The 18,949-nt window shown below is 41.0% G+C and overlaps 1 protein-coding gene across 3 annotated transcripts in view; it reads right to left on the reverse strand.

Moving 5' to 3' along the window:
* Positions 1–18,949, reverse strand: part of Qin (qin) — a 135,405-nt gene that overhangs the window by 99,697 nt on the left and 16,759 nt on the right. The window lies entirely within an intron of this gene.

An 18,949-nucleotide genomic window follows, 5' to 3' on the forward strand; every position in this document is an offset into this window, starting at 1 on the left:
ATTATAACGCGCTATGCAATTTCTCCTTTCGATACGCCTGCGAATTCTAGTTCGAGGTAACGCGCTTATGCTCGCGAGAGTTAATGCGAGCGATAAAACCAAAGTTGATGGCGCAGGAACGAGACTCATTGTCGGACAAGAATAAGAGGCAGCCTCGTCGTGTGCACGGACATTATCTTAAAATTTCGCGCGAGAAAGGCAATGGAATTTAAAGGGTTGTAAAGTCGGTTGCGTTTCACGTCCTTTACGAGAGATAGCACACGAGAATTTTGTTTCTTTGCACGCAGCTTAGGTATAGTCTATAAAATATGCCGTCGAATGTAAGATGCTGTGTGCATTCACAGCAGAAATAATCAATATTTATTCATTTTGACAGACGGACGTTTTACGACCATCTCACTTAAGCATATAAGACAATTGAGATTAACGAGATACGTTTTCTAACAATAAATCGTTAGTAAATTTTACACTCTCTTCAGTAAACCAAGCATAAGATCCTATAACGATCGAGAGATGAGAAAATTTAATATTGATAATATATGATAAAGAGAGATACTTTTTTTTTTATTATCAAACTATAACATTAATTCCGTCCATTAAATTGTGGGAGGAAACTTCAGTAGGAGCATTCGTCACGTACCATTTTTTTCTCGGAGCATGTCGATTAACATATCGATCATTTTCCAAGTTTCAAAGTGTGTCGGCTCGTCCCAACGCTCGTACTCGTCCGAGAATCATCGGTCGGCCGTGATCGTACAGCGGGCGCTATCTCTTTCCCACCGGGCGGCGAAAGGCGACCGCGGCCGGCCAAAGCAAAAGTCAACGTACGTACGTTCAGTTCCGCTCCGAGCCGGCGAGGATACTACCGACAGTGTGGCATCGAAAGGAGTCAGTTTCCGCGTAGTCTTCGTCGGCATCTCGGTCACGCCAGGTGTTGTTTATCTACCTGTTCGCTCCGTGTATCTCTACCTTACGCTTAAGGGAGAAAGAGAGTACAGAGAGACGTACACACTAACAATAAGAGGCAAACGTGTACAAGATCATCGAGAAGATGCGTCCGTCGCACCGAGATGCTCATGCTCATCGCGTCCGAATTACGCTGTTCTCGCTGGGTGAGTACGAGAATCGCATGCAATCCGGCGGATTAGTTCTGTAGCAAGTTGTGCGCGGGCCAATCGGTAAATTCACGCTTCGATAGACGCGCCAAAGTCCTAGCCGGAGACGCGACGTGAAAGTCTAGCCAACGAAACTTAGCCATCATCTCGGGAAGAAAGGATACGGTCGGACATAGCAATTGTGTAATCAACGTAACATCCGATATTATAATACGTACACACATAAAATTTAACGCTCGAACGTGTATCAATCGCCCGAGACGTTCCCATTAAACGCTTGGATGCTTAAAAATGTTAACTCTATTAGATATAATAAATAAATTTATAAATGGTCATTTTAATTAAACGAAGAGTGATCAATTTAGTGATTAACTTCGTTACTTGAAGTTAATGTTAATTAACGATAAAAATTATTGATTAAATAATTATTATTAAGTATAAAGTGAGAAATATTACTCTGACCATTTTTGAATGGTCAAAGACGAAGCCTGCCGATTTTAGCTTATCGATCCGTCACATTGACATGCTGTCATTGTCAAAATTGTCGAGACGCATTCTCGAAATGCGAAACGCATGATCGCGCGATGTAAAGCGCATATTCCAGTGCGCGGTGTAAACACGTGCTTCGTGACACGTGCCGAGATCCCGAGGGAATTTCTGGAGAATCGAGGACAACCGATTAATGCCGTACTATATACATGCCCGTTTCTCCATAGATCGGAGAACCGCAAACCCCGCAAGCTGGAGTCGTACCTCCGGCTGACATTGTCCCCGTCGTCGACGACGCCGACGTCGACAACGGCGGCGACGGCGACAGCGGTGTCGGAACACCACGGGGAAATCAAGCGTTCTCCGCTTTTATTTGCATAAAATGATAGGACTGACCACGTCACGTTCGAAACGTCGGTCTCGCTGATTTTCCCTGCGAATTTTATTATTTCCCGACACACGCTCGCCTATCTCCTCCCGTTCCGTGGCATTTCGATTCCGCGGAAACAATACAGCGACGACGGTCGTTAAGTCGGATGCAAATGGGAGAGGAGCATCCGCGAAGAAATTCCCAACGCGAATCTTTCTCTCTCGGTGTGCCGCACAATTGAGTAGAATCGCAAACTTGAAAGACCGGAAGAGAAACGTAATTGCGAGTAAAGGAAAAGAAAATTCGAAAGTTTGGAAGGATGCCAAATAATATATACCTAACGTAAAAAAGTTTCCGTTGTAAATCTCTCTTGTCTTTATTGCAGCTCGGTGTTAACTAAGATCGCTCGTGTGCGAATCTTAAAGACCTTGAGAAATAAAGGACAAGTTTGCGGATAAAGGATTCAGTGAATCAAAGAATCTCGAGTGTCCAAATACGCGTCTACAGTCTCGCGAATACATAAACTAAATTATGGATATTAAATTGCGACACCTTCCCGCATCCGAAGGATGTCAAGGCGAGTGGCTTACGGTCGCGTTTTTTAATTTTTTTTTTTTTTCGCTCGGCGTTTACACAATCGCGCCAATTTCACGCGAACATTCCGAAAAGGTGGAGTGTTCCGTGTACGACATCTCGTAAAATCCTTGAATAGCGTTCGCGTCGCGCCGCAAAACGAGATTATAGCGAATATTCGCGATAAAACCTCTGACGGTACAAACTAATTCGCCGCACGGATATTTTTAATTCGGGCGTGAGACTCGATGGGAAAAAGAATAAAAAAAATAAAAAAGAAAGGATAGAAAAATCGTTTTCGCCAGCGATTGTAACCGGCGGGAGTGCGCGGAGAGCCGTATGTGCGCCTGTACAAACATTATCGGACCGAAATCCCGGCTCGGAATCCCGGCCGCCGCTATCATCCCCGGTCCTGCCCTATCCCGAACGAGCCGGCACTTAATCCTGGCAAATATAGTCGGAATTCCGCGGCATTGTTGCGCGCATACGACGAGCAGATTCGAATATTACCGTTGGGCTCGTCATACTAATCGCTCTGTCGCTGAGCTATACTGCGATTAATTATCGGCTGAGCGCGTAATCCAGCTCGCGAGCGCGCGCGCGAAACTTGGGACGAAATCAATTTTCGTCGGATACAAATCCCTTTTGCTAAAAGCGTTATCCAGCGATCTCCAGTGATATTTCCGTTCGACAAACGTCATTGTCGTCGTACAAATCCCGCGAAATATTAATCCTGCGTGAACGCGAGCGAGACGAAACTGAATCGCGATATAACAACATGGGGGGGATGTAACTTTTCGCGTGTAAGATCTAAAAAAGTAAAATTTTATTTAATTCTTTTTATTTAAATTACGATCGCGAGATTTAAGAGATTGGGCGCATCTAAAATGCATTTAAAAGATAACTTTTGTGTTCTCAATACAAATGGAGTATCTTAGAGTAACTACAAATTAAGTGGAGGAGATACGGAGGCTGCCAGCTCTGACAGTTAATTTTGGAAGCTCGCCAATGCTTGATATAAATCTGCAAATGGCCAACCAAGATCAAGTAGCTGAAATATTTATGCGAAAGTCTAGACTGTATATTATGTAAACAGTGGAATTGGAAGATTTTCGGATCACTCGACGATCGTATCCTTGAATTAGCAAATCCCAAATTATAATATTTCAATTTACAATTTAAAATCTTATAGGTGGATCGAAATGTGAATAATAAAATCTTTCTCGTTACATGGCGGCTGCTTTTAAAGTAGCGATATTATGCGTTTTCCTTTGCGAAAATCAGTCGACGTCGACAGAACGACGGCGGATCACCGATGAATTTTTCAGCATGCTTAAACCAGAAATCCCTCGCTCGTCGAATATCAGAATCGGTCCGAGGTAGTAGCGTCGATATCGATGCGCTCGGGCGTATCCATTAAATCGTTCGATATCGATAGTAGTTGTAAATACGGTACGTGAGCCAAAGATCCTTACGATCGCCCGTACAGCAAACGCTGACAAAGGTCTTCGGAAAACTCTGCGCGACTCTCTATCCACCTCTTCGCGTTCCTTCCTTTCTACCCTTTTGCAGAGAAGAGAAGAAAAGAGAAAGAGAGAGAGAGAGAGAGAGAGAGAGAGAGAGAGAGAGAGAGAGAGAGAGAGAGAGAGAAACGACCACCCCTCGCGTATACACACAAACGTCTCTCCCGATCATGAAACTCCGCGACGGTGTTTCATCGTGTTACGTGCTAACTCGGATCGTTTTTCTTCTTACAACGGAATCGATTTCCGCCGACGAGGCGATCGTAAAATTTAACGACGTTAATTCGGAGCCCGCCGGAAACCCGTATCGCTACGAGACAATCGTGTTGAAGTGCGTCGACTATACCCGGAAGAGGGTGTAAAATCGAACCTGCGCTAATTCGTCTTCAAGAGAGCTTAGCTTTAGAGTTGAATTAAAATATTTTTTAGAGAAAAATCGAACGTAATGTTTTGATAAAAAGAATATTTTTATATTTAAAGAATATAATATATATATATATAAAAGCGGTCAATCTTCGACACGTGAATAGTGCGCCTTTTGACACGGAACGAAAAATAAATAATAGAAAATGGCACACGAGAGAAGTTGGCGCAATACTTTGTATGGAAGGCGTGGGCGTTTACTCGAGATAGACTTCAAAGAACTTTTCTCGTCCTTGTGTGCCACTGTAGCTTGCGTATCCTTTCGAATCTATCCTCCGATTTTCAGCTTAGCGAGTGATAGAACTCTCTTGGTACCCTGGATCCTGAGCTATTCACAGATCTTTTCTAGATTACGGGTATAACAAAAATCGAACGAGGCAAGCTTAGACTTGAAACAAACAGATCTGTAAACGATCCTCCCGACTCGTTATCGGCGTTCCGTATCACCACATTTGTGCGATGATCGCAGCATGAAATTCTCACTGCGCGCAATCATACAAATAACTCTCGCACTCCTACATTTACTCGGAACGAATAGAAGAGATACGCATGACGAACCAGACGAAAGTTTATTTAACTGCGACGCCGGGGCCGTACACGCGTTGAATCCCGCGTGCTACACAAGTAGTAATTTGTGTTCCCGACGAGTTTTCTCTCACAGGTCGGTAACGAAATATCTAGTGTCTCGCGGCTTTCGCACGTGGAACTTAACAAGTTTACTTGTGCTCGTAGAATCGCGCCGAGATACGTTAATGACGATGAGCGGAGGAGGGTGGGCAGGGGAGGGGAGGGGAGGAGGAAATGTGAGAAAAAAATAAAGATTGAGAGAAAGAGCTATAGACCGCGGCTTTTTCGCTCGACAACAAGACGCGTCGCGTGAAATTTGTACGCCGAGACAAAGGAAACGTACGCGATATCTTCGGATATTGCGATAAAGCACACGCCGATCACGCATCGCGTGTCCGCAACGCGGGACACAGGAACCCTGAACGCATCTTCAAGCGTGTAACGTGGGAAGTCCTCGTTAACGTGGCACGATGATTTTCATGCGTTTTTACTTTCGTCCGCATGCTCCGAGCGCAATGACGGCCCCACATTCCTCTCTCTCTCCTCTGCCGTCAGATTTATAAGCGGTTCATTCCGTCTTCATCAATCTTACCATGCGCGCCAAACGCTGCTCGCTTTGGGAAACGAGGCGAAACAATATACATATTCGGATTTAATTAATAAAAGATGGAATTTTTTTTTCCTCTTGTTATATACAGATGAAGAAATCTTTAACAATGCATTTATATTTCTGCGATTGCTTTTATATTCCTCGAAATTATATACGAACAGAAATTCTCCAAGCGAGCCTCTGTAGCGTGGAAAACCGTCAACTGCGTAGGTTGAATAAAATAACGCGTATAAATGTGTCGGAACGAACGGCGGAAGTGTAAAGCAGCACGTTCGTCGAAGATCGAAATTGCACGACTCACGCTGCAATGGGAGTTTTTCCATCCTCTATCGATCCGCATGTACCGTTTGTGCGTTTTCGCGCATAGTATAAGGTTTCGCATGGCAATCGCGCGGAGCGTATTATTATCCGTACACAGGTTCGCTTTTTCCCGCGTACGTTCGAGGAGTGTGTACACATCTTCCCCGGATCGAAAGAATCGTCTCCTTCAGCGTCCACATTTTCTGCATGGCAACGCGCGAGCGAGCAAACTCGCACGTTGTGATTTTCATTCCCTGCATTTTATTTCCGCGGTTCTCTCTCTCTCTCTGTCTCTCTCTCTCTCTCTCTCTCTCTCTCTGTCTTTCTTTTCTACATTTTTGCTCGCGATCTTTACCTTCTCCTCTTGCAATTCCACGCATGGAGTTTCTGCTCCTTTGTATTGGAGATATCCGTAATATAAACTTGTATACTCGCGTATATCAGACTGCTTTCACCGCCGATTTAATCGGTAATAACTGTTGTAATTAATGCAATCCGATTCGCTATTTCGCGAATTCTTATTCTGTGTTACGTTACAGCGTTATCGCGTAAAATTTACATAACATCGTTGTAGAGAAGTTACGTAGAGTGAAACCGTGCGGGAAGAAACCGACATACGTTCGGTCAAACAACTCTCGACAAAATCGAGAGTCTTGCGCTGTTATGTACGCCTTATTTTTGAAATTAAACTCTATGCATAATAAATTATGTCGGTACTCACCGAGATACGATGAAAATGAAAATGCAAGACGACGGCGGGGAAAAGAAGACGAAGACACCGACAATGTGCGTTCGATAACACAATTTACGATCGCGAACGATGGTTTATAAATTTTTATGATGATCAAATGTGAGGTAACATAGCAGCCGCGTTTGATATAGCCATATACATCCAGGATGCTCGGCGCCAAGATACAATGTAAATTGTACGCGAAAGATGAACACCGATAAGGTCGATGTACATAGGCGTTTGATGACAACGTCGGTGATGGACGTGGCTCGAATTGAACGAACAATCTCCGTGCTCCATGAGCTCGTACAGAGTAACGTCAATCCGGTTTAATCACTCGCGAACTAGCCGCGAAAATGAAATTTAACCCGGCATTAATCGCATTACGGCGACGCCTCTTCTCGTAGAAGAGACAGATCGGTTGGTCTAGTTTTATGCCGAAAAAAAAGTCTCTCTTGGAATACGTGTTCTGATTTTGAAAATGCGCGCAGAAATCTAATCGATATTACAGAAGAAATTAAACGCCCGTTACGTCGTAACCAGCGGATATTCAGTGACGTAGGATATATCTGGTTGTTGTGGAATTTTTTAACCGTCGTGAGACTACGGATGATTAAACGGACGAAACAGCCAAGAGAAAACAATCTCCACTTTGTTCGCATTCCCACACCGGTCGGACAAATCAAGCCGCGGAGAGAGAAGCGGTTTTCCTGCATGCAAATTTCGTGCATTCCTGTTTCGTCGAAATTACGTTTCTCTTACAACTTCCTGCAGGAAGTATTAGTCGATCGAGAAATCCGCTCGTGCGTCCGTTTGTCGACCGGCCGTTGCTCGCTCGTTAATAAATAGAATTCCTGGACGGTGAACGATCGATCGATACCCACGAAGGTGGAAACCAAGGGGAACGATAGTTATCGACGAGCACTTTCCAGCCCGCGGAAACACTGCCGCACTATTAGTCAATGGTAAAACGGTCTACTGACCGCGGCTATAAAAATCATTCTCGATGAGAACGTAATATATTATTATATATACGGACGTACGTGCGGAATCATCGTCACTTTAAATGATTTATTTCTCTCTAAATGCTTGACATAATATTTCTCTATCAAATTTACGAATGTAGAAGAGAATTTTCCAGTATATTTCGTTCCTCCTTACAATTTATCACATGCGTAAAGCAAATTAAATTAATCAAGTTCACGTAACATCTGTAAGATGACTCAAATAGAATCACTTCAAAATATAATAGCGTTTATTTCTATCTGACAAGCGAGACTTCAATTTCTCTAAGCTTATCTCGCTTTCAAAACCGAGATTCCATTACCACGCGAAAGGATTATTTACGCTTACGACGCGAGATCCGACGAATGCTCGTTCGAAAGTTAAAGCTCGATGATCCGTGTCAGCGGTGATCCTACCAGTCAGGAAGGATTAAACGTTTCACCACCACGGCCGATCGTTATTAATCAAGCGAGTGGTTAATTAGAGAATCATCCGTGCGTTGAACACGATAACGATTTTTTTTTCTCTCTCCCTCTATATTTGAACTGCGTATGAGCTATCGCCGGAGATGACAAGAAATCGTTGACATCATATTTATTACAACGAACGGCAAACACGCGAGCATCTTCGAGTATTACTCTCAACCAGCATTGCAATAACGAACTGTCATTCGTTGATAAAAGCTGCACCACTTGTTGGCATTTAGCCAGAGAAGCGTACGATATTGATATCCGGACAAATATATCTATATAATTTTATGAAAGTTTACTTAGTAACTTGGTGACGTATCGCTCTCCGCTGAATTCGTTATATTTCTTTCCGTTACTCTGTGTGTGTGTATATGTTTCTGACAATAGATAAAATATATATTTTTTTTTTCGTAATAATGTTTATAGAAATCGAGAAATAATTTAAGTCTTTTAAGACTTAAAAAATTAATCGTTTAAAAAAAGAAAAAATCAGAAATTAATATTTTTAAAATTGAAATTAGATACTATTTGCAGATTTGAAAATTCTAGCTCAGAATATTTTGCATGCTTAAAGAAAGTGAAAGTAAAACCATCCGCGTTCAATAAAAACGTCCTTTCAATTCGATTGCGTGCATATAACGTGTCACGAATGCGCGATTTAAGAAACTCGATGCGATAATTTCGATTTGGCTTCATTAGTGCTAATGGATTGTCAGAACTTTTCGCGAGCCATAAAAAGCGTGATTTCCACAGCATCGATTATATAGATGCTTCCGTAAGAGCCACCGGGATATTGAAAAAGCCATTGCCGTCGCGGGAAATGGCAAAAAGCGTGGCAGTCACAGTGAGAATAGCGATTTAATCTTGCATCCATCTCTGACTGTCGCGATGGCCACTAACATTTATCGCGAGTAAATATGTCTCGCGTGCCCGTACGTCATATAACTGAAAGCAATATACGATTGTTTCGAAGAAGACGACAGCAAAGTTTACACTTTCTGAATGCAATACTTTTTTTAACCGGTATTCCATGAAACAAGAACAATGTTTCGTGAAAATTTTATTGAAAAATTATTTCCAGAATTTTAATTAAAACAAATTATATCAAGATATTTTCTACACAAAAAGAACGAGAAATTGATAACATGGACAATAGCCATAATTAAATTTTATGAAAAGTAACATTACAAATGGTTTTGCAATCATAATTCCGTACAATTAAATATAAAACCTTAACAAGATATCAAATTGATGAAAAAAATGATAATAAATTCAAATAAGCTTTTATAGCCATTTCTAACATTTCCCGCACAATCTGATACATCATTAATATTAATTGTAACTATCGTTTGTGTACCTAGCCTATATTATAGTAGAATCGATATAGGCAGTAGCAAACATTTTCGCTACTTTCTATATATCGTCGAGAGAAAAGAAAGAAAAAGTAGTCATATTTTTTTGTATACTATATTTCTGCACTTTCGTGAACCTATTCGTGCATCTATGTCGTTGCCGCGTATAAAAGTGCGACGAATTTCTCCCTGTGATGAATATTTGTTTCGATTTTAGGTATCGTCGTGTTTATACGTTTTTCCGTTATCGTGGACAGTGCGCTTTTACATATCCCGACAGCTTTTCAAATACATTTTATGCCGTGCGGAATGTTGCACGCGGATTGCACGAGAGTGCGTCTCGACTTTTAACAGAATTAATTAATTGCATAAACATACACGCACACACGCTTGATGACACTTTACGTAAATTTTTTACCGCTCCGAATCAGGATTAATTATTCTGAAACAATTTATATGTGAATTGCGTGACTCTCTTTTCGGTTAGCCCGCATAAATACAAATTTATATAGGAAATCGCGAGAGACAGAACTTTTCATATTTGCAAAAGTCACGTAGCTCGCGTTAAAAGTTTCATAGCAACCGAATAATTAAATTAATATATTTTAAGCTTTTAAGCGCGCTTTTTAGCATATACATAAAGAGTAAAACCGGCGCGCGCTCATGCATTTTCGCGCTCTGCAAGGATAAACTTCAGGCATGCGAAACAATGTGAATACCACGCATAGCGCACGGTCGTGATAAAGTATGTCATAATTATATACATTTTTCTCTTCACTTCGCCGCTTTTATCACGTTCGAATATCGCGCAATACAATCCTTCATCGCCGATGAATCATCCCGACGTATCCATCGGGAATTTCCGCGATTCTTTTCGCTAAACGTAGGTAGAGGCAAACACGATTTTCCGCTTCTTACGTTTCCTTACACGATCAACCATTCGGCTAAATTAAAGTTTACTAGAGATTCAATATATCTCTCTTCTCTGGTATGTATATGCCTGTCGACGCAGATGGATAGATAGATAGATAGGGCTAGCCGAGGTTCAGATATAATATTTCGGATAAAGGATATCGCGTATCATAAAGCGCGATGTAGTCGTCAAACAGAGGCGATGAACGTTAGGGCGCCTCGTCGCAAAGCGCGGGAAACTGACGTGTGGCGGGATAAAAGAACGGAGAAAACAAGATGGAAAAAGAATAAGAGGCGAGAGACGGTGATGATGGCGTTTTCGCCGCAACGAATTCATAACTTTGTAGCGTAGAAAATTTTACTACGCGGCTCGTAAAGGAGAGGCACGCTATATACGATGCCGGCCAATCGGCAGCGTGCAAATAGCTACGAGAACGGGTGGCGTCGTTCCGATGCAAGCGCGTATTTACGGCGGATGCGGCAAGATGATGGATCCGCGATGATCGAGAGCCCGATATCTCGTTCTATATGAATTACGATCGGCCGCAGCTCCTGAAGCGAAGACTCGCGCCGATGAATTGACGAAACAATTTTCACCCTCTTATTCGACCGGATAAACGCAAAGTTGACAGCGAAAAAAATTGCGAATAAATTGTAAAAACTTATAAATTATTTTTGAAGAGTGCTATGTTTTATTAGAATATTGAAGATTAAAGCGATGAAGCAAATTTGATTTGTTTTGTTTATAATCATTTAGTTTGATCATAGAAAAATCAATTTTGAGGAGAAATACATTTTTTTAATTGTTGATCCTTTAAGAAAAAGAGAAAAATAATTTTGTATCAATGAAGCCTAAGCATGCAAACAAGAAATATAAAAAATGTAAAAAGTCTTGTGTAAGATTTATCTCCGCGTAAAAATAAAAGAGAAGATCAAAATATAATATTATGGAAAATTCCTATATACACAAATATAATATCTGTTGCTCCTGCGAACAATATCGTAAAAAATTGTAAGAACGTAAGATAGATATGTCTCCGCGATGTTTCTCAGGGACAAAATAACAGAGAATGCAGATTCGATTTCGTTTTAGAATCGCAAATGATTGTTTCAGGTCTTGAGATCTTAATCATATTTTAAAATTCGAATTGACGAATTATGTATATCGGATTGCAAAAATTTGTATATCTTCATTTTGAAATTAGTACATAGAAGCCTTGAATTTATATGTATTTAGATGTCTGAATCCTTGAATCTCAAATAATATTTGTAATATATAATTCAGAGATATATTCAAAAATTTATATTCGACGTCAATGTAATATTGTAAATTGATGCATGCATGACCATGACACAGAATTTAAATAATATCCTTGAATTTCAAATAGTATTTAGATCCATCAACAACGATTGCATTTACATGGAATATAAAATTTTGATATATGAATTAAGAGCTGCGAGGTGAAAAATTTGTATTTCTGGACGATTAACGCACCATATATTCACTTTTTCTACGCAAAATCCGTACAGTTCGTTGGTAACATAACCGACTCTTGTACTTTTGTTCCTTCAATCTCAATCTAGCGCCAGCCGCATATTCGCGTGGACCGTAAAAGATTGGATACCATATGGCCGGGGTTCGACCGAGAAATGACCGTAAAAGTCCATCGTCGGTGCTCGAAATTATAGTAATTCGGTGATATACGAGGCATTTCTGTAACGATCCCTAAACGCGGAACCATAGACGAATCATATTGAACGCGGCGGAAATACACGCCGGTGTTACGTTTCGTTAATGTCCGCGTCACACGATCGGTTTTTCAATCAACCGTCCGGCGAACCCATTATTATTCCAACGTGCGTCGCTCAAAACTCTCGTTCGCGTTTTTACGCCCCGCTATTGTAATTTTATGATCGCGCAAACAATCTCGCACAGTCAGCGAGCCCTCCAGGCGATGCGAATTGTATCGGGAACCGCTACGAAATTACAATCAGTGTACATTCCGCGTCTCTTCTCGCTTAAAAAAAAAAAAAAAAAAAAAAACCGCTTATCGATCAAATCGACCGCAAAAAACGTCTTATAACAGAGCAATCGAATATCGTTAAAGTGACTTGATTTCTATTTCTCGCAACTCGTGATTCCGCATTCGCTTTGCTGTATTAAGTGTATCGTTTGGTTACGATATGATTCGAATAAAAATTTATCTTATTAGACACGACGATGTCGTATATCCGAACAGCATGTATTGTACTTTCCTACGAAGAGAAAAATTTAATAACGAGATTATTACCCGTACACTCGCTTCCTCGTTCAAGCGCTATTCTCCGTGAAATCCGTAGCCTCGCATTTTTCACATTTTACATTACATCTTTCACGTTCTGCGAAGCCAATCGACGTTTCGATCGATCGGTGTTCGTAGCTCGACGCGTGTATTACGCAGCGATGCGTGCGCGAGTATGAACGAAAACCAAACGTTGAATTCGGTTAATGTCCTGCGGACAGGCGAGCAGATGAGGTTGCCCTGATGTTGATAGGTTCGAGAATGGAAGGAGGAAGGAAGGGAGAAAGCGAGGATCGAACCGAGACCGGATGCGAGAGTGAGGGGCGACAGGGTGGGCGGTTTACAGACGAGGGGACTGTAAAGTGGTAACCACAGAGCTCGGTACGGGAGCCATCGGGAACAGATTGCAACTCTCTCCACCTGCATCAACTATCTCTCCCTACCTTTATTTCCTTCTCTCCCGCTGCGCCGCTATCCGTATTTATCTCGTTCCGTTCTCTCTCTCTCTCTCTCTCTCTCTCTCTCTCTCTCTCTCTCTATCTATCTATCTATCTATCTATCTATCTCTCATGTACACGTGTACGCGTCCTGACATTGCCGTCTGCCGCACCACCTCCTACCACGTCGTGCGCGAACTATCCTGCTTACCTCGCGGGCACGAAATACCTGACAGTCCCATTGCCAGTCCTATTAACAGGTGTTAGAGCGTGCAATTAACTCGGAATCCCGGGGTCGGTCCGAGATCGATGAGACGCGCGGTTGTTTGTCTTTCGCCGGGACGAAATCGACGAAAAAGGAGAATCGCGTCGCAAACGTGCGCGCGCACTGGACCTAGCACCGAAATCTCATGACCGCCGGTGGTTTTTACGAAACACCGACGTCTGAATTAATCGCGTGCAATTTGCATCGAACAAATTCGAGAGAGAACGGCGTCTCGAATTCTCGCTCGCCATAGGTTTCCTCGCGTATGATAAAATTTGTGTTCATAAATCATCCTCTTACACAATTAAAATTAAATAATCGAATAGTGTTTAAGACGAGCGATAAGTATCGCGCAAGATTTTTTATTTTGATTAATTTTTTTGGTTTATCTCGTAAAATCTCGTCGGATCGGTAACGGTATGCGAACAATGATATCTATATTTTGCGACTGTAAGAGAGCATTTTGTCGAGTATGTCGTATCAACTCTCCGTGTCTCGTCTCAGCTGCATCGTATATACCGATTTCTTGTTCACTATATATCGGAGTGCATCGACGTTGCATTGCAAGGCGACGCACGTATACCAGGGATTCCGCATCCCTCCCAATTCGTATGCTATACGGAGAGTATGGTGGACGAGAAGCGACACGAAAGGAGAGAGATAAAGAATAGAGAACGAACAAAGATAGAAGTGCGGCGAGAAATAAAAAAAAGAGCGAATAAATGATGCAATATTTCTTCCCAAGTTCTATAACGAAATATTCTCGCGAAATATTATATTTTCCTATACATATTTTAATATCGTTATCATTTGATATTTCCGTCAATTTCCGTCGCACCCAAATCCATCCCAGACGCCCATGTATCCCGGCGTGTTGTAAAAGGAAGAAGGGATGAACAGACGGCGCTACTGCAGTTGCCCCTTCCCCCCCCCCCCTCATCCTAACCGACTTTTACGACTGGCACTCAACGCGTTCGAAACAGGCGTCTCGCCCTGGATGCGCGCCCGTAAAACTTAATTGCTGCTGCAATCCGTATATATCGGCAAAAGCTGCTGGTTACTCCCGGCCTCGTGTGTATCGTTCTATGTATGTACGTAGATACATACGAATCCATCGCGACATCCAAGCGTATACATTGCATACGTATCGTTCTCATCACCCCTGCTCGTCGCTTCTACCCTCTTCATTTCGACCTTTTTTCCTTTTCTTCGCTCCTTTATTTCTTGCTCACCTGCGAGTATCTTCTTTAACCATCCTTGAGCTCATTTACATTCCCTTCCATTCACCGGTTTCTCAATTTTGATATTTCTCTATAGAAAATATTATTTTTCCTATCTGTTTATTGTTTAATTATGGAATAGTTCAATTGTTCACACAATAAAATTTTCAAGCGTAATAGAAAGAATTTACTTGTAATTTATATTTTCCTTATATACAGCACACTTGAAAGTAATTGAAAATATAAACCATGGACGAGATTAATAGATGCGGAAGATTTTCATAGAATGGTCGTCATTATACATCGTATTTCAAGCGTGACACAGACGATGGATCGGCGGACGTATTATTATATCTCAAATGCACTAGAACCGTATTTGATTGACGACGAGACGTATTGAAGAGCATGTTATGCCATAGAGATTCCTCTCGACGGCTTCGAAAAGCAAGGGGAGAGAGGCAGGACGAGAAAGTGGGTGAAAAGCGAGATAAATGGAATACGAAAAGAAGAGTTACAGGCAAATAGAATGCGTGAAAGAATAAGGAGATAAGGCATGCTCATCGCGATGTATTTAAATCATTAATGATATTAGAAACTCAATTAATAAACAAAATAGAATATATCAAAGAGCGTGCAACTGAATATATATTCTTAAAGCTTTACAAACCGCTGAATGTCAACTTTAATATTCGAATCTTTACTCTTGGCTCCGAGCCTTCAGATTCGTGAAATTTCAAAAATCTGAATTCTTGAAATATGAAAACTCATGAAATGTCGCGTTATCACGGAGATAACATTCTCGTCCCGCCGACAAACGGAAGAAGTCGATAACGTAAAAGACTAAACAAAGCACGAGAACGTTCGATTGTCACGGGAGAGTCTTCCAATTCTCCTTCCACCCTCGAGCAATTATGCATAATAGGGGTAGCAGCTGGCCCGTAACCACATCTACCTGTTGCACGAGGAGAGCCAAATCGCTCGTCGGCGCGAAACTACGGCACCGTTCAAGAGGTCGTTCCCGAATGGTAGGAGATAGGACATTGTGAAAGAAAGAGGCCACGCGTCGATTTAGGGGTGAATTTCCGGCATCCCGGATGGGATGGGAAACGCGAACTCGTGTCGGGAGAGGGTCGCCGGGATCGGATTTCAGTTTCGCTCGCTCGTTCGGGGCAGTGAAGATACCACGAAAGACCACTCGAACACATGTGTCTTATATGTGTGAAAATGCTTCGGAATAAATATCTCGTCTGAGAAACCGTCCTAGAAAGAAGCCGAAAGGCTTTCATCGAGCTAATTAACGTGATCAATCGAAATTCAATTAATTTTTCAGAGATCTCACTAAAGATCGTGAAACTCGCTCCAAATTACAGTAAATAATTGGTTGTTACAAGCATACTTGACATTCTATTCAATTTGTTCGTTATTCATGATACGTGCAATCCTGAATCTAGTCAAACACGTTTTTTATAAAAAAACACAAGTCGTGGGGTTAATTAAACATATTAATTATAAAGCTGCATTTATGCAAGCACAAAATGTTAAGATTTATTTCGTTATAAAAAAGTTAAAAAAAATTTGTGAATAGTTTTTAAAAATAATTCCATGAATTAACAGAGAAAGTTCGAGAAAATAAATATTTTAAGTTCGAATAAGATTTCAATCCAAAAATTTTAAAATAGCAAGACTTGGGATTTTCTAATTAAATTGTCATTTTTTTGGCTACTACATATAATAGCGTTACATGCGTATGTGTTATATGTGCTTAGAATAAATCTAATTACATTTACTAACACTAGTCTTCGATGGCAGTCAAATGTTAGTTTACTCGTAAAGTGGCATTAGATACTAACAAGTTGTAAGTTGGTATTTTCCATGTCGGTTTTTCCAATGTCGCTGAGGTTTTGCACGTTAAGCATAGATGTGATTCGAAGTAAAAGTAAACGAGTCGTGGAAGAAATCGAGGCTGATGTTTACGAAGATCAACGAGAATTTTCATAATGTGTTTGTAAGTCGTAAAATTTATAGTTTAATGTGTAATTCCTCGCGCGCTGATACAATATTTTCTAATACATGAACTTTTTCCATAATATACTCGATTAATAATCCGCTTGATTAATAATCTCTTCTTACATAATAAAAAAAATAGTCGAAAGAATACTCTTTCTTGTTACTCTCTTGTCAAGATTTGGAATTCTCTCGAATATAAATAAAGAATTTTGAGAGCATATGAAATTTTGCCTAGTACTTGGTATTTTAATCCGGAATCATCGACTTGTTTCGCGCGTATCGAATTATTTGCAGTAGTGATTTGCGCTACGATTTCCTAAGCGCCCTGGTACAATTCTGCGAAACTTGTTAGCGATTCTAATGAAATACTAATAATAATTTAATTTAATTATCTACAATCAAATTAAAAATGGAATTGTCAACTGCGACTCATCACATCTGTCAAGAATGAAATAGAAATTCCGAATAAAGACAGTAATAGAGATTAGCTTTCGTGTTGCGTCACGAAAACAAGCAGCAAACTAACCATTGTCGGTTGAGTTAGTTTATGGTGAAAAGCCGAATATAAAGCCGACGGTATAATTAATTGCCATCGTGTACCGTTTTAATATAATTATACGCCGCTACCGATGTTATACTGCTAATTGCGAAAGTTCCTGCCAGTCCGGCGGCGCAATGTCGCGCAGCATTTCGTTGATAAAATTCGCCACTGCGGAGAAGTTCGGTGTGATACGGCTAATATTCTCCGTATTTTCTTTTCCCCGTGGCTCACAATTACGCAAATGCATTACAGCGGCATCATGATACCTCTGCCACCGCACGTGGTATCAACTCCGATCCCGAGTTCATATTTCATTACGCTTTTCTGCCGCGGGCTCGGTTTCGTAAAAGTTTCGTATACACAACCAACCCTACGAATAACGCGGCGACAAGGGGAAAAAAAAACAGTACCGAGGTGTAAACCGTATCGTTGCGTGTAGTCTTCAATAAAATATCTCGAGAAAATAGTCGTAAATAATCCATAATTTCAAAATCGATATTATGTGATATGTAATTATGCAAATTTTTTCGATCGTTCCTAGCTGCAAGTCTAAGGATAAAAGAATTAACGAGAACGTATATTTTTATTCCGAATATCACACATCAAAGATTAATTAAATTCTTGTACGTTATAAAGATGGAAAGTCCTTCAATCTCGCGGTGAAAGAGCTAAGTAAGTAATTAAGTTCTGCCACTTCTGTCCGATTACATAACACTGCTGGATTTCTCGACCCTATTCAACTACTTTCACGGTAATTAAGCATGCACTCAATGATATCGCTCACATTTTTTTTGTGCGTAATTACCCGTCATAGCCTATTGGCCAAATAAACTTTTTGCCGATCGAATTCACACGATTTTCTTAGAGCGGATATGCAGACACGACGATCTACCTTAGATTTTCTTCGCGCAGATTCCTTCTCGAAACAAGACATGACGATATTTGCTTAGACAGCGCGGTACGCAATTTTAGGATACGTTAAATATTAAATTTTCGTTCTGAAAAATTTCATTATTTACATTGTTTGATTTTCCCCGACAATTATTGCCAGCTTCTTCCTTTTGTCGCGTATTACTTATCGTTCGTAATAAAAATTTCGATAATAATTTTGACAAATTATTCGAATTACAAATTATTTCCGCTATTTATAAAATAAACATTGAATAAATAAAACCGCCTATATAAAAATATTATTTATAAATATAATTCAATATTTGTAATATGAAAGCGCGAGTCCAATCTAATACAGTAAAATTCTTGGCTCGATATTTATATTCTATGGAGCGTGTCAGCAGAAGAACGCTAATTCCGGCGAAAGGTGCGCGTACGCTTGTCGAGGTGATAGACGAAATGCGGTAACGTAATTTTTCGTGCATTCGATCCGTCCTCAAATAGGTATGCACTCGGCGCGAGAGACTCGTGTTTTTCCGGGACGTGTGCCCCTTTCGGATTATGTGATCTTCGTATGCACGCGCTACGCGTGCAAATTCGATTCATTACGAGCATACCGGTATTTTTATACCGACCTCGAGTGTTCCATATAATAACTTCCGCTAGAAAACGCGGAGACAAAAATGTAAATTTTTTTATTAACGAGAAAGAGAGAGAGAGAGAGAGAGAGAGAGAGGGAGGGAGGAATTCTCGACGGGACGCAAGAAACAGCGGCGGCAATCTCACGTAGATCTGCAGATGATCTACGTGACTCACGAGCGTTGCAAGACGAAGGCTTCAAACGCATTCGCCCGAATGCCGTCTCTT

Source organism: Polyergus mexicanus, unplaced genomic scaffold, assembly GCF_030449975.1.
Source record: "Polyergus mexicanus isolate NDT 795.1 unplaced genomic scaffold, iyPolMexi1.0 SCAF_1, whole genome shotgun sequence".
Classification (NCBI taxonomy): Eukaryota; Metazoa; Arthropoda; class Insecta; order Hymenoptera; family Formicidae; genus Polyergus; species Polyergus mexicanus.